At 42.8% G+C, this 14,693-nt stretch overlaps 1 protein-coding gene across 1 annotated transcript in view; it reads right to left on the bottom strand.

Moving 5' to 3' along the window:
* prdm8b (PR domain containing 8b) overlaps positions 1-911 on the bottom strand; it is a 14,296-nt gene extending 13,385 nt beyond the window's left edge. Inside the window, exon 1 of the mRNA XM_041788180.1 lies at positions 758-911. The gene's annotated coding sequence lies outside the window, so the exon portion shown is untranslated. The remainder of the gene's footprint in view (positions 1-757) is intronic.
* Positions 912-14,693: the final 13,782 nt, after the last annotated feature.

Genomic DNA, 14,693 nt, shown 5'->3' with positions numbered 1-14,693 from the left:
ACAGCCCGTTAATAATAGAGTCTATCTTCATGGATTTAAAATAAAGAGCCCAGAATGCTCTGAGAAAACACCCAGAGTTCTCTGCTGTCTCACAGCTGAGCTGCGCGTGCATGAGCATGCTCACATCATTCTGGAGAGCACCAGGAGAGCTCAGGTCACCTGGTGGAGAAATCCCTGAAAGGATTTAGGAAGTCCAAAGCTCTGAAACTTGATAAATGTCTGACTACAGGCCTCATCTGTTTGTTCTGCTTGAACCGGATCAGGTTTCAGTCATGGTTCGGGTCCTGTTCAGGGTCCTCTCTACAGTAGTTCATTTTCAGAAACATCTCACTGCCGGGATTTTTCAGCCCTGTCCGCGTATCTGCGTGAAAACCAGACCCTAGACCCGCAGAGCCGCGCTCTGCACATCAGCCACGTTAGAGGGGCAGCAGGAACTACCACACTCTGATTTAACCCCAAACTAGGGGTTCTCAAGCGCTGGGTCGGGACCCAAAAGTGGGTCTCAAAAAGTGTGTGATGTATGGAAGCCTGGAGGGTCAAACATCTGTAGAGTTACCGTCTCTCCGGGGTGAAGAGCATAAAAACTTTTCATGCCGCGGATTTCTCTGCGTAAAACCAAACGCATGCATGCACGAGCCTCTAGAACCCTTTCTTTGGTCACGTCTCTTTGTTCAATCGGGTTTAGGGGTCCATCGAGGGTCCGAACTGCAGCCAAAGCCCTCAACTGTCCCCACACACAGCCCTGCAGACCACCTACCTCCGGAACGGCGAGCAGGAACAATAATCCACAAAGTCAGCGCTGCTGCAGCGAACCAAAGCCCGGGAACAAAAGCAGCAGAGCCGGCGATGAAGAGGAGAGGACGGTCCGTCTGTCAGTACATCCCCCCCTCCTGCTGCTCAGAGGAGACACGAGCTGCTGCTGCAGAGCTCCGCGGACGGCGGGAACCTACACCGGAGCAGCACGGATACACACGGCGAGGGGCGAGCGAGAGAGAGAGAGAGAGAGAGAGAGAGAGGAGAGGGAGGGAGAGAGCGCAGATGGGCCCCGGTGCTCTGGCTGACTGACACTCCGACACACACTTTTTGTTTGCGGCACATAATCTACCCAATGAGGCGTGTCACTCTGCGTCTCCTCCCTTTAACTCTTCACTGGCCGACTGTCTGTGATGGATTTATGCATCACAGATAAAGACCCCCCCCCCCATTATTCTAATTCTAACCTCAGTAGTTGGTGGCTGTGCCACAATAAAAAAGACAACTGTTGGAGGAAGTCACAGCTCCATGTAGAAGGTCCTGGACCAGGACCAGACTGATGGTTCCAGTTCCAGTTCCAGTTCTAGTTCTGGTTCTTTACCCTACATGTCTCTGAGCCCCTCAGACAGTTACTCTGATTATCCTCCACCACTCCATGTTCACATGGATCCAGATGATCCTGGATGGACCTGAGGGTCTGAATAAAGTCTGAGGTGTCATGTTTGGAGCTGATCCTCATCTTAAAGCTAAAACTGACTCTGAGGATCAGTAAGGTCTTATTCTTCAATGAGAATCCGGATTCACTGATATTTAGCTCTTTATTTTGTCATAATTCTCTTGGTTTCATTTGAGCGGTGAATATTCCTGCTTTAACAGTTCCTCCTGATATTCTGTATCAGTCTGGTCCCTTTTTATTTTTAGGATTCTGAATATTTACTGTGTTTAAATGTACGGCATGTAAATGATGATAAACCGCCTCATATATAAATATATAAATATATAAATATATAGTATGTAAAGAGATGATCTGATCTAACATAAAAATAAATAAAATAAATGATGTAAAACCAGAGGAGCCTCTGGAACATGGAGATGTAAATGTGTGTGTGTGTGTGTGTGTGTGAGCTCCGTACTCCTTCAGCAGCCTCCCTCTGATGGTTTCCACTTCCTGTTATGAGCAGGTTTATTAAATGGGTCATTCTGCTTTTCTCCCATCATGCTTTGCAGATCAGATGTGCTGTGAAGGTGGTGAACATGACTCCAGTTTAAAACCCTCTAATGTGAATAAATCCACGAGACTCTCAGACGTTTTCACTCAGACCTGATCAGAGACAGAGGAACAGATGTTCAGGTGTAAAAGTACTCGGACTGTCCTGTGGACCTGGTCTCCTGTAGACCTGGTCTCTTATCATTCTAAACTCTCTACTGTAGGGTCTCTGCTGTGATGAAGCCTCAGGAAGGATCTGGTCCTCCTGTCTCTAATTCTCTCTCCCTCATGAACCACATTAATGTTTCTGGATGTTTCCTTCACTGAGACTCCGTCTGGGTCCTCAGACCCCCTGAGCCCCCCCTGAGGAGCAGGCCTCCCCCTCCATCGGCCTCAGCAGCTCTCCTCAGTGTCCTCAGAGCGCAGCTCTGCTGCTGCAGTGAGCTCTGCCTCAGATAGGGGGCGCCAGTGTATAAAGATCCTGGATGGAGAGCTGCAGGGTTTCGGGCTGTTCAGCCTCTGACGGCTTCATTTAGACTCTAACTCTCATGTGTTTTATCTCAGCTTCATCTCTTTATCAGAAACATTAACAGAGTTAATGTTGATCATGTTTATGTCCACAGACTCTGACTGGCTGATTTTAAAATAAACTTTAACCCTTTAAAGCCTGAACGCAAAAATTATAGCCAGAAAATTCTCATTTTTGGAACTGAAATGTTTATTTCACTTTCTACTGAAACCCAAATTTCCATCAAAAATGAGCATTTATATTTTTGAATCTCGTTTGATGCGTTAGCAGTAGTTGGTAACTGATGATCCTCCTCAGGGCATTTTTATCATTTATCAGGTTGTATTCAGAACTTTTTTAGTAATTTATTGATGATATTAATTAGATAGAGGTATCAAAAAAGGATTTATTAAACATGATAAACAGGCTTTAAAGGGTTAAATGGAGACAGTGTGTGTAAATAAAGAATATTTATTAAAAACAGTGTCAGCCCTGCGATTCACTGGCGACCAGTTCAGGGTGTACCCCGCCTCTCGCCCAATGACAGCTGGGATAGGCTCCAGCCCACCCCCGACCCGGAATGGAATAAGGGGTATAGAAAATGGATGGATGGAAACAGTGAATAATTCCACCTCAGTGCTTTTCTTCATCTTTGACTCCAGGAGTGAGGAGCTGCAGGAGCAGAGAGGATGATGGGAGTCGCTCCTGCACGCTGACATGTTCCTACATTTATTCTCCTCACTTTAATCCTGATTTATTTCATGTTCCACCTTCAATGTTGATTCCATGTGTCTGAATGATTTTTAGATTTAAGAATATTTAAAAAAAAAACAAAACACAAAATAAATGTCTAGAGTCCTACAGATCCACAGGTTAACACACAAATATTTACAAATATATTCTGATCAATCTAAAATTTCCATCTCTAAAGGAAAGAAATGATTCCACCTTTTTATATGCACACCTTTAGGAAATACATAAGAACCACTCTAACCACATATGCTCTGTAAATGTCATAAATATTCATGTCTTGCTCTTCATCCTCCTCATCTTCATCATCAGTCAGTCAGACTGGATCTCTGCATCAGCCTCAGACGTTGATATGAGAAGGACGGGCTTCAGGAGGGATGGAGAGAGTTTGAAAGGAGTCACAGACCGCAGCGCGTCATCGATCAGAAAAAAAGAACAAAAAAAAGACGAAAGCTGAAAAAATTCACCGTATAAAACTGAAAAAAACCTACAGAAACACTGAAAAAACTCATGCTTCTGGTTTTCAATCCCTGTCTCTGCTTTCTGTGTGAATGAAGCGTCGAGGACGTCTCCTCTGATGGATGGGCTGAGATTAACTGAGATTAACTGAAATTAAATGAGATTAACTGAGAATAACTGAGATTAACTGAGAATAACTGAGATTAACTGAGAATAACTGAGAATAACTGAGATTAACTGAGAATAACTGAGAATAACTGAGATTAACTGAGATTAACTGAAATTAAATTAGATTAACTGAGAATAACTGAGATTAACTGAGAATAACTGAGATCAACTGAGAATAATTGAGATTAACTGAGAATAACTGAGAATAACTGAGATTAACTGAGAAAAACTGAGAATAACTTAGATTAACTGAGAATAACTGAGATTAACTGAGATTAACTGAAATTAAATTAGATTAACTGAGAATAACTGAGATTAACTGAGATTAACTGAGAATAACTGAGATTAACTGAGAATAATTGAGATTAACTGAGATCAACTGAGAATAACTGAGATTAACTGAGAATAACTGAGATTAACTGAGAATAACTGAGATTAACTGAGATTAACTGAAATTAAATTAGATTAACTGAGAATAACTGAGATTAACTGAGAATAACTGAGATCAACTGAGAATAATTGAGATTAACTGAGAATAACTGAGAATAACTGAGATTAACTGAGAAAAACTGAGAATAACTTAGATTAACTGAGAATAACTGAGATTAACTGAGATTAACTGAAATTAAATTAGATTAACTGAGAATAACTGAGATTAACTGAGATTAACTGAGAATAACTGAGATTAACTGAGAATAATTGAGATTAACTGAGATCAACTGAGAATAACTGAGATTAACTGAGAATAACTGAGATTAACTGAGAATAACTGAGATTAACTGAGATTAACTGAGAATAACTGAGATTAACTGAGAATAACCTAGATTAACTGAGCATAAATGAGAAAAACTGAGATTAACTGAGAATAACTGAGAATAACTGAGATTAACTGAGAATAACTGAGATTAAATGAGATTAACTGAGATTAACTGAGAATAACTGAGAATAACTGAGATAAACTGAGAATAACTGAGATTAACTGAGATTAACTGAGATTAACTGAGAAAAACTGAGATTAACTGAGAATAACTGAGATCAACTGAGAATAACTGAGAAAAACTGAGAATAACTGAAAATAACTGAGAATAACTGAGATTAACTGAGATTAACCGAGAATAACTGAGATTAACTGAGAATAACTGAGATCAACTGAGAATAACTGAGAATAACTGAGATTAACTGAGAATAACTGAGATTAACTGAGAATAACTGAGATCAACTGAGATTAACTGAGAATAACTGAGATCAACTGAGAATAACTGAGAATAACTGAGATCAACTGAGAATAACTGAGATTAACTGAGAATAACTGAGATTAACTGAGAATAACTGAGATCAACTGAGAATAACTGAGATTAACTGAGATTAACTGAGATTAACTGAGAATAACTGAGATTAAATGAGAATAACTGAGAATAACCGAGAATAACCGAGATCAACTGAGATTATCTGAGATTAACTGAAATTAAATGAGATTAACTGACAATAACTGAGATTAACTGAGAATAACTGAGAATAATTGAGATTAACTGAGAATAACTGAGATTAACTGAGAATAACTGAGATCAACTGAGATTAACTGAGAATAACTGAGATCAACTGAGAATAACTGAGATTAACTGAGAATAACTGAGAATAACTGAGATTAACTGAGATTAACCGAGAATAACTGAGATTAACTGAGAATAACTGAGATCAACTGAGAATAACTGAGAATAACTGAGATTAACTGAGAATAACTGAGATTAACTGAGAATAACTGAGATCAACTGAGATTAACTGAGAATAACTGAGATCAACTGAGAATAACTGAGAATAACTGAGATCAACTGAGAATAACTGAGATTAACTGAGAATAACTGAGATTAACTGAGAATAACTGAGATCAACTGAGAATAACTGAGATTAACTAAGAATAACTGAGATTAACTGAGATTAACTGAGAATAACTGAGATTAACTGAGAATAACTGAGAATAACCGAGAATAACCGAGATCAACTGAGATTATCTGAGATTAACTGAAATTAAATGAGATTAACTGACAATAACTGAGATTAACTGAGAATAACTGAGAATAATTGAGATTAACTGAGAATAACTGAGATTAACTGAGAATAACTGAGATCAACTGAGATTAACTGAGAATAACTGAGATCAACTGAGAATAACTGAGAATAACTGAGATTAACTGAGATTAACTGAGATTAACCGAGAATAACCGAGATTAACTGAGAATAACTGAGATTTACTGAGATTAACTGAGACCAACTGAGAATAACCGAGATTAACTGAGATTAACTGAGAATAACCGAGATCAACCGAGAATAACCGAGAATAATCAAGATTAACCGAGGTTAACCAAGATTTACCGAGATTAACCGAGAATAACTGAGATTAACTGAGATTAACCGAGAATAACTGAGAATAATTGAGATTAACTGAGAATAACTGAGATTAACTGAGAATAACTGAGATCAACTGAGATTAACTGAGAATAACTGAGATCAACTGAGAATAACTGAGATTAACTGAGAATAACTGAGATCAACTGAGAATAACTGAGATTAACTGAGAATAACTGAGATCAACTGAGAATAACTGAGATTAACTAAGAATAACTGAGATTAACTGAGATTAACTGAGAATAACTGAGATTAACCGAGAATAACTGAGATTAACCGAGATTAACCAAGATTAACGTAGAATAACCGAGATTAACTGAGATTAACCGAGAATAACCGAGATTAACTGAGAATAACTGAGAATAACTGAGATCAACTGAGCATAACTGAGATTAACTAAGAATAACTGAGATTAACTGAGAATAACTGAGATCAACTGAGAATAACTGAGATTAACTGAGAATAACCAAGAATAAACGAGATTAACCAAGATTAACTGAGAATAACTGAGAATAACCGAGATTAACCGAGATCAACTGAGATTAACCGAGATTAACTGAGATTAACCGAGATTAACTGAGATTAACCAAGATTAACTGAGATTAACTGAGAATAACTGAGATTAACTTGGATTAACTGAGAATAACCGAGATCAACTGAGAATAACTGAGATCAACAGAGAATAACTAAGAATAACCGAGATTTAAACTGAGAATAATTGAGATTAACTGAGATTAACTAAGAATAACTGAGATTAACTGAGATTAACTGAGAATAACTGAGATTAACTGAGAATAACTGAGAATAACCGAGAATAACCGAGATCAACTGAGATTATCTGAGATTAACTGAAATTAAATGAGATTAACTGACAATAACTGAGATTAACTGAGAATAACTGAGAATAATTGAGATCAACTGAGAATAACCGAGATTAACCTAGATTAACTGAGATTAACCGAGATTAACTGAGATTAACCGAGAATAACCGAGATTAACTGAGATTAACCGAGAATAACCTAGATTAACTGAGATTAACCGAGAATAACTGAGAATAACTGAGATCAACTGAGAATAACTGAGATTAACTGAGATTAACTAAGAATAACTGAGAATAACTGAGAATAACCAAGAATAACCCAGATTAACCGAGATTAATGGAGAATAACCTAGATTTACTGAGATTAACCGAGATTGACTGATTGTAACCGAGAATAACCGAGATTAACTGAGATTAACTGAGAATAACTGAGATTAACTGAGAATAACTGAGAATAACTGAGATCAACTGAGAATAACTGAGATTAACTGAGATTAACTAAGAATAACTGAGAATAACTGAGAATAACCAAGAATAACCCAGATTAACCGAGATTAATGGAGAATAACCTAGATTTACTGAGATTAACCGAGATTGACTGATTGTAACCGAGAATAACCGAGATCAACTGAGATTAACCGAGTGTAACAGAGAATAACCAAGATTAACTGAGAATAACCGAGATTAACCAAGAATAATCGAGATTAACCGAGAATAACCGAGATTAACTGAGAATAACTGAGATTAACTGAGATTAACTGAGAATAATCCAGTCCACTTCTTCTGGTCCAAAGGTAGAGGCTTTAAGACCGGGGGTTTTTCCTCATTCCAGAATAATCCCGTCCGTGTGTGGCGATCTACAAACCTCTTTGTCCACACAGAGACACAAAAACTCGGCAGTGTGAGGATCCCACCACGCCAACAGCCTGACCTCTGCTGGACAGGTTAGACACTTCGCTCACAGACACAGCACCCCTTCCTTCTCAGAGCTGTCCCATCAGTCTGGATCAGACCCAGGTCTGATCCAGACTGCTGGTGATGGTGGAGGGTTCTAGACCAGCAGGGAGCTCTGTAGTCCGGCCGTGGTAGTCTGTAGTTGGATTATCTCTGATTATGAGCACTGGTGGAGAGCAGCTGTGTTTGTGTCAGCGTGGAGAAAGTTCTGTAGCAGTTCCACTTAGCACAGCTTTGGCTGCTGTCGCCATGGAAACAAAAGTAACATCACACAGCAGTCAGTCAAACAGAGGAGACAATCTGGACCCTAGAAGGAGTTTTCATGAAGGCGTTTACGGTGAGGCTGCATGGTGGCGCAGGGGTTAGCGCTGTTACCTGAAAAGGTTCCTGGTTCAATTCCCAGTCCGGGCCTTTCTGTGTGGAGTTTGCATGTTATCCCCGTGCAACTAATAACTGAGATTAACTGAGATTAACTGAGAATAATCCAGTCCACTTCTTCTGGTCCAAAGGTAGAGGCTTTAAGACCGGGGGTTTTTCCTCATTCCAGAATAATCCCGTCCGTGTGTGGCGATCTACAAACCTCTTTGTCCACACAGAGACACAAAAACTCGGCAGTGTGAGGATCCCACCACGCCAACAGCCTGAGCTCTGCTGGACAGGTTAGACACTTCGCTCACAGACACAGCACCCCTTCCTTCTCAGAGCTGTCCCATCAGTCTGGATCAGACCCAGGTCTGATCCAGACTGCTGGTGATGGTGGAGGGTTCTAGACCAGCAGGGAGCTCTGTAGTCCGGCCGTGGTAGTCTGTAGTTGGATTATCTCTGATTATGAGCACTGGTGGAGAGCAGCTGTGTTTGTGTCAGCGTGGAGAAAGTTCTGTAGCAGTTCCACTTAGCACAGCTTTGGCTGCTGTCGCCATGGAAACAAAAGTAACATCACACAGCAGTCAGTCAAACAGAGGAGACAATCTGGACCCTAGAAGGAGTTTTCATGAAGGCGTTTACGGTGAGGCTGCATGGTGGCGCAGGGGTTAGCGCTGTTACCTGAAAAGGTTCCTGGTTCAATTCCCAGTCCGGGCCTTTCTGTGTGGAGTTTGCATGTTCTCCCCGTGCATGTGTGGGTTCTCTGCAGGTTCTCCGGCTTCCCCCCACCACAAACGTACTGGTTAGGTTAACTGATCACTCTAAACTGGCCGAAGGTGTGAGTGTGCCTGGTTGTCTGTCTCTGTCAGCCATGTGATCGACTGGCGACCACAGGGTGTACTCCGCCTCTCGCCCAATGACAGCTGGGATAGGCTCCACCCCCAACGGCATAAGAGGTATGGAAAATGGACGGATGTTTACGGAGGACCTAAAACACTGTTGTGTACGTACAGAAGGTCAAAACTGAGAACAACCTCTGTTTTTGAAAAAAAGGTGTGGATGAAATTCACGTTCTTCTCCACAGAGATCAGCCTCTCTGTCTTGTTGCAGCTCAGTCGGTTCCTCCTCTGATCCAGGATGTGAAGCGGCCCCGCTGGCTGAACCAGTCACTGGTGGTGTGCATGCCAATCTGGCTAAGCTCACGTTCTTTAATGCCGTCATATGGCGGTCCTTGTACCAGGATATGATAAGGTAGCCATGCAGGAACGTGGATCAGACTCTACGTTCAGGTCTTTCTCTGACAGCCTCTGATAAAGCGGTCAGTGTTTTAACTCCACCATCGGTGGCGGCCTCTGTGTGTGAAAGTCGTTTCAGGGCTCTTACCGAGGCGATCGCGTCAGCAGCTGCTGATTCTGAGGAGCTGACTTCTCTGGTCAGACGTTCACATGGAGAGAGGAGTGTGAGGGTTCAGACTGACTGAGGAGGAGGCTTTGAGACGTCCTGCTGCTGTATCCTTGGCTCCACTCCTCTGTGAAGCTGCTCAGCCTGCAGGCAGGAGCAGACAACAGGACGATGCTTTCAGTGTCCTGACTACAGCTGCATCCAAGGAATAATTCTCCTGCCACCCTGACAGGATAAGCCGTGTAGAAAATGAGTGGATGGATTTAAACGATTGTGCAGCCGAGGCTAATGGCGTTAGCTAACAAACTAGGAAACATCCGCTGATCTGCGTCGTGCTGTGGATAAAATGGATAAAAACCTGATCTGGTGAACTGTCAGAACTGAAGAACATCAGGGCCGATGGATCTGACTGTTTCTGTGTGAACACGTCAGAGTAAGTACGGATAATAATCATCAAACTTTGATAATAAACTCTGGAGTTCTCTCTGCGTTCATCAGCTAGAGCTAAAGTTCCTCAGCTGTGAGCTCACTTGTTGAATAAATACTGAATGGGGATGGTTTAACCCATCATTAATTCACTGCCGTTGCTCTGATGGCGTCTTTAATAACACTGCTCATTCATTATGGAGCAGCTCTGTGACAGGATCATATTTTTCTCATGCTTCATCAGACAATCTTCAATATTTCTGACAAACTAAACTTTCTCTTTAATCGTCTCCTTTCATGCAGAATTCAGAGCTCATGATGAGTTCATAATCCCCCGTCTGATTTCTGCAGACAGCTCTCCGTCCCGCTCGGACCGTCGCCGCCGCTCATCAAATGTTCGGTGTGTTTGGAGCGTCGGACGAAAGAAGATGGAGCTCAGGAGAGCGGTGGGTAAACACATGACAGGAAAACAGGAATGTTCAGAGAGACGGACACGCTGACAATTAATCTCTCTCTGCTTTGATTGGTGCAGAGGAATATGTCTGTTTAAATATACGGCACAGGTACATGAATAAAAGAACAGAGAGAACAGACGCTGGGGTCTGCTTAGAAAAGAACACCTGCACTTTACAGAAAAAACATCCTGACCTGATTTACCAAAAACCTCTGAGCATTACCCAGCAGAGGTTCAGTCAGATCTACAGCTGAATAATATCATTAATGAAACCATGATAAATGACTGAAAAGGTAGAACAGGCAGCAGCTCCATAACCAGCAGATATAGATCAGGTCTATCAGGGTAAATATCAGACTGAACCTCAGCCGTGTGACTGACTTACTGTCACATTTAGTTTTGTTGGGTCTGTAATCTGATGGATATCATCGCTCAAACCTGGCAGACTGAGATAAATGTCTTTATTTTCACTGTGAAAATTGGTATAAAGCTAATATGTCCAGCTGTAGTTTCTATACACGATGAACGTACGTGCAGGAGGCTCTCAATAATAACCTCTGCATATTAAAGATGAGTTTTGACCTGATGGTAAAAGTCAGTGAAGGTTCTTTCAGCGTCTTTCCAAAGGAGGGCAGAAGAGGAGAGACTCTGGAAACAAAGAGGAAGAGTTAAAGGTGTCAGAGAGAGAGGAGGAAGAAGAGTCTGTCCTCTCAGTCATCCAACGACTCTGACTCAACCTTCAGCATCATTTCATATCAGCTGTTTAAAAATCCTCCTCTGCCACAGGAAGTGATGCATGTCGTTAAAGCTGTGCTGGTTTGGATCTGACTGGGCGGTGAAAACCAGACAGGAACTGCTGCTCACCTTACACACCGATGAACCCAGTACTGATCACCTATACAGCAGCAATTTACCATCAATATAAGATCAATATCAGATACATATCTTTGGATATACACTCCTCATCAAAATCTTAAGACCAGCTGAAAAATGGCAGAAGCCAAAATCTGCTCATGAATGTGGATTTCATGTGATTTCTGTCAGGGATTCTCGCTGTCATGACCTCCTGATGGTGAAGGTTAAAAATCTTTCTGTCTTTGAATGTGGCCAGATTGTTGAGCTGCATGAGCAAGGCCTTTAGCAACACGCCGTCGCTGCTGAGGTTGGACGCACTAAGACCATCACTGGGAATTTCGGGGGGTTAGGGAACTAAAAGTCAAGTGGTAGACCCAAAAACATTTCACCTGCACTGAGCCGGAGGATCTGATTGGCTGTCCGTCAAGACACGGGACGATCATTGACCCAGACGAAGGCCGTTACTGGCGCCGACTGCAGCCCAGTAATCATCAGACGGCATCTGGGAGGGAGGGGCTTAAAAAACTAAAAACGTCTTCAAAGGCCTTGTCTCCTTCAACGCCACTAAATCGCCCGGTTGGACTTTACAGAGGAACGCCAAACATGGGACACTGAGAGGTGGAAGAAAGTTTTATTCTCTGATGATAAAAATATGACCTTGACGGTCCTGAAGGCTTCAACCTTCCTGGAATGACCAGGAGATCCACTGGAGATGTTTTCTCCACGGCACAGTGGGGGGGGGGGGCATCAAGGTTCAAAGATCTTTATTAGTACTCAAAGGGTACTGTCTTCTTCAGGAGAACCTCACTCTTCTGGACCATCCTGCGTGTTCCTCTGATCTCAGTCCAACTGAGAACATTTGGGGATGGGGGCAAGGGAAGTTTACAAAATGGACATGAGTTCCAGACAGTGGATGCCCTTCATGAAGCCATCTTCACCACTAGGAGCAACGTTCCCTCTAGCCTCCTGGAAACGCTCCCATCAAGCACGCCCAAATGATTTTTGAAGAGTTCAACAAGAACGGTGGAGCTCCTCATCACTGAGTCCTTCCACCAAACTTTTACTTCTGTTTTGAGGGAGTTCCAGGTTTTTTTTAAGGCTGTGGTCTTAAACTTCTGATCAGCTGATGAACAGACTATTTCACTTTAATTCTTGTTTGCTATAAATTTCTTCCTCAGCTCTTTTTTGTCTCACTCCCATTTCTTCTTTTTGCACTTTGAAGCTCTACTGAGAACCTTCTTAAGAGCCAACAGTGCCAGATGTAAATTCATGACATTTTTCTGCTGGTCTTTAGATTTTGATCAGGAGTTGATATAAAAGATAATTATGGTTGTATATAATGATAAGATAAATCTGTCTGGATATTAACCCTGCAGAGCAGATGGATACGCCTGTTTCTGTGTTTCTCACTGGTGAATCCATCTTCAAAACTCCCGTCTGAACTGTTTGGGTCAGTTAGAAAGTGACAGGACCAATCAGTGATGAGGGGCGGTACCTTCAGGCACAGCAGAGTCGTGATGTAAACAAGCAGCAGCAAGAGCTGGTGCAGTTATTGAGGAAGAGATTAGCGTGGATGCTGCTAAAGCGCCAGTTTTATCAGAACTTGACGACATTTCTTCTTTAAAAGAAGAACAAAGAACAGCAGTGAGTTGTTTTCTTTTCAAAAACCACAAACGTCGAGTACTGACATGTCTGCAGTTGCCATGGTTACCGTTATTCCCCGCAGCTGCACACACGCAGCTCAATAGCTGCTACGTCGCGTGTTTTGTTGCTCTGATTGGCCGGTAGAGATGTGACAGACAGAACGTTCATCCAATCCTGTCTGAGCTCCTCACCTCTGTCTGCTCCAGGTCTTCCTCCATACTTCTCCTTGGAGACTTCAATATCCACGTTGACTCCACCAGCTGCACACTCACCTCTGAATTTCTATCACTACTGGACTGCTTCAACATCACACAGCATGTCCAAGGACCCACCCACTCCAAAGGTCACACACTGGATCTTGTGTGCTCCACTGGTCTCACCCCATTCATTCCACAATGCCTGGACCTAGCCATCTCAGATCACCATGCTGTTTTCTTCTCTAGCCCCACCCCCCTCCCCAGACAGCTTACAAAACGTAACATCACTTTCCGTAACCTCAAGTCAATAAGCATCCCAGCCCTCAAGAACATGTTAGCTACCAACCTGACCACTACACACCCTATAACCACAGTTGATGCCCTGGCCAATCACTACAATACAGCACTATCCCTCAGCCTGGATTCTCTCGCCCCTCTGAAGACTCGCTCAGTCTCCTTTACCCACCCAGCCCCCTGGTACACTGCTGAACTCTGCTCCATGAAGGCTTCTGGCCGACAGCTGGAGAGACTTTCTAAAAAATCTGGCCTCACCGTCCATCTGGAGGCCTATAAAGAGCATGTGCGCTCCTACAAAGAAGCTCTCTCCAGAGCAAAGTCCAGCTAGTACTCATCCCTCATCAGTGACCAGCAAAACCATCCCCGGATGCTCTTCTCCACAATAAATCGCCTTCTCCGTCCCATTGACAACCTTCATCCCCCAGCCGACTTCAACCGCTGCACTAGGCACCTGCAGTTTTTCCAGGATAAAGTTGCCTCCATCCAGCAGCAACTTTCATCTGGACCTCCACCTCAGGATTTCACTTCACACCAGGACACCGCTCCTCCGCCTCACTGCCGTCTTTCCTGCTTCACACCCGTGGACACTCTCCAAGTGGCTGAATGGGTCAAGAAGGCCAAGGCATCCACCTGCTCCCTCGACCCCATGCCCACACCACTGGTGAAAGCATCTCTGTCTGTTCTGTGCCCCATCATGGTAGACATCATCAGCGCCTCATTATCATCTGGAATTGTCCCCTCATCCTTCAAAACTGCCTCAGTAACCCCCATCATCAAGAAGCCCGGGTCAGACCCGGAGAACCTCTCCAACTATCGACCGATCTCCAAACTTCCCTTCATCAGCAAAACTCTCGAAAAAGCAGTCGCTGCCCAACTCCAGCAACACATGTCCAACCATGAGCTCCATGAACCTCTTCAATCAGGATTTCGCACTCACCACAGCACTGAGACCGCCCTTATCAAAATAACCAACGACCTCCTCACAGCTGCAGATTCTGGACACATCAGCCTCCTCATCCTCCTTGACCTAACCG

Source organism: Cheilinus undulatus, linkage group 5 (assembly GCF_018320785.1).
Source record: "Cheilinus undulatus linkage group 5, ASM1832078v1, whole genome shotgun sequence".
Taxonomy (NCBI): domain Eukaryota; kingdom Metazoa; phylum Chordata; class Actinopteri; order Labriformes; family Labridae; genus Cheilinus; species Cheilinus undulatus.
The sequence above is the reverse complement of the archived record's forward strand: the minus strand, read 5'-3'. Positions and strand labels throughout refer to the sequence as shown.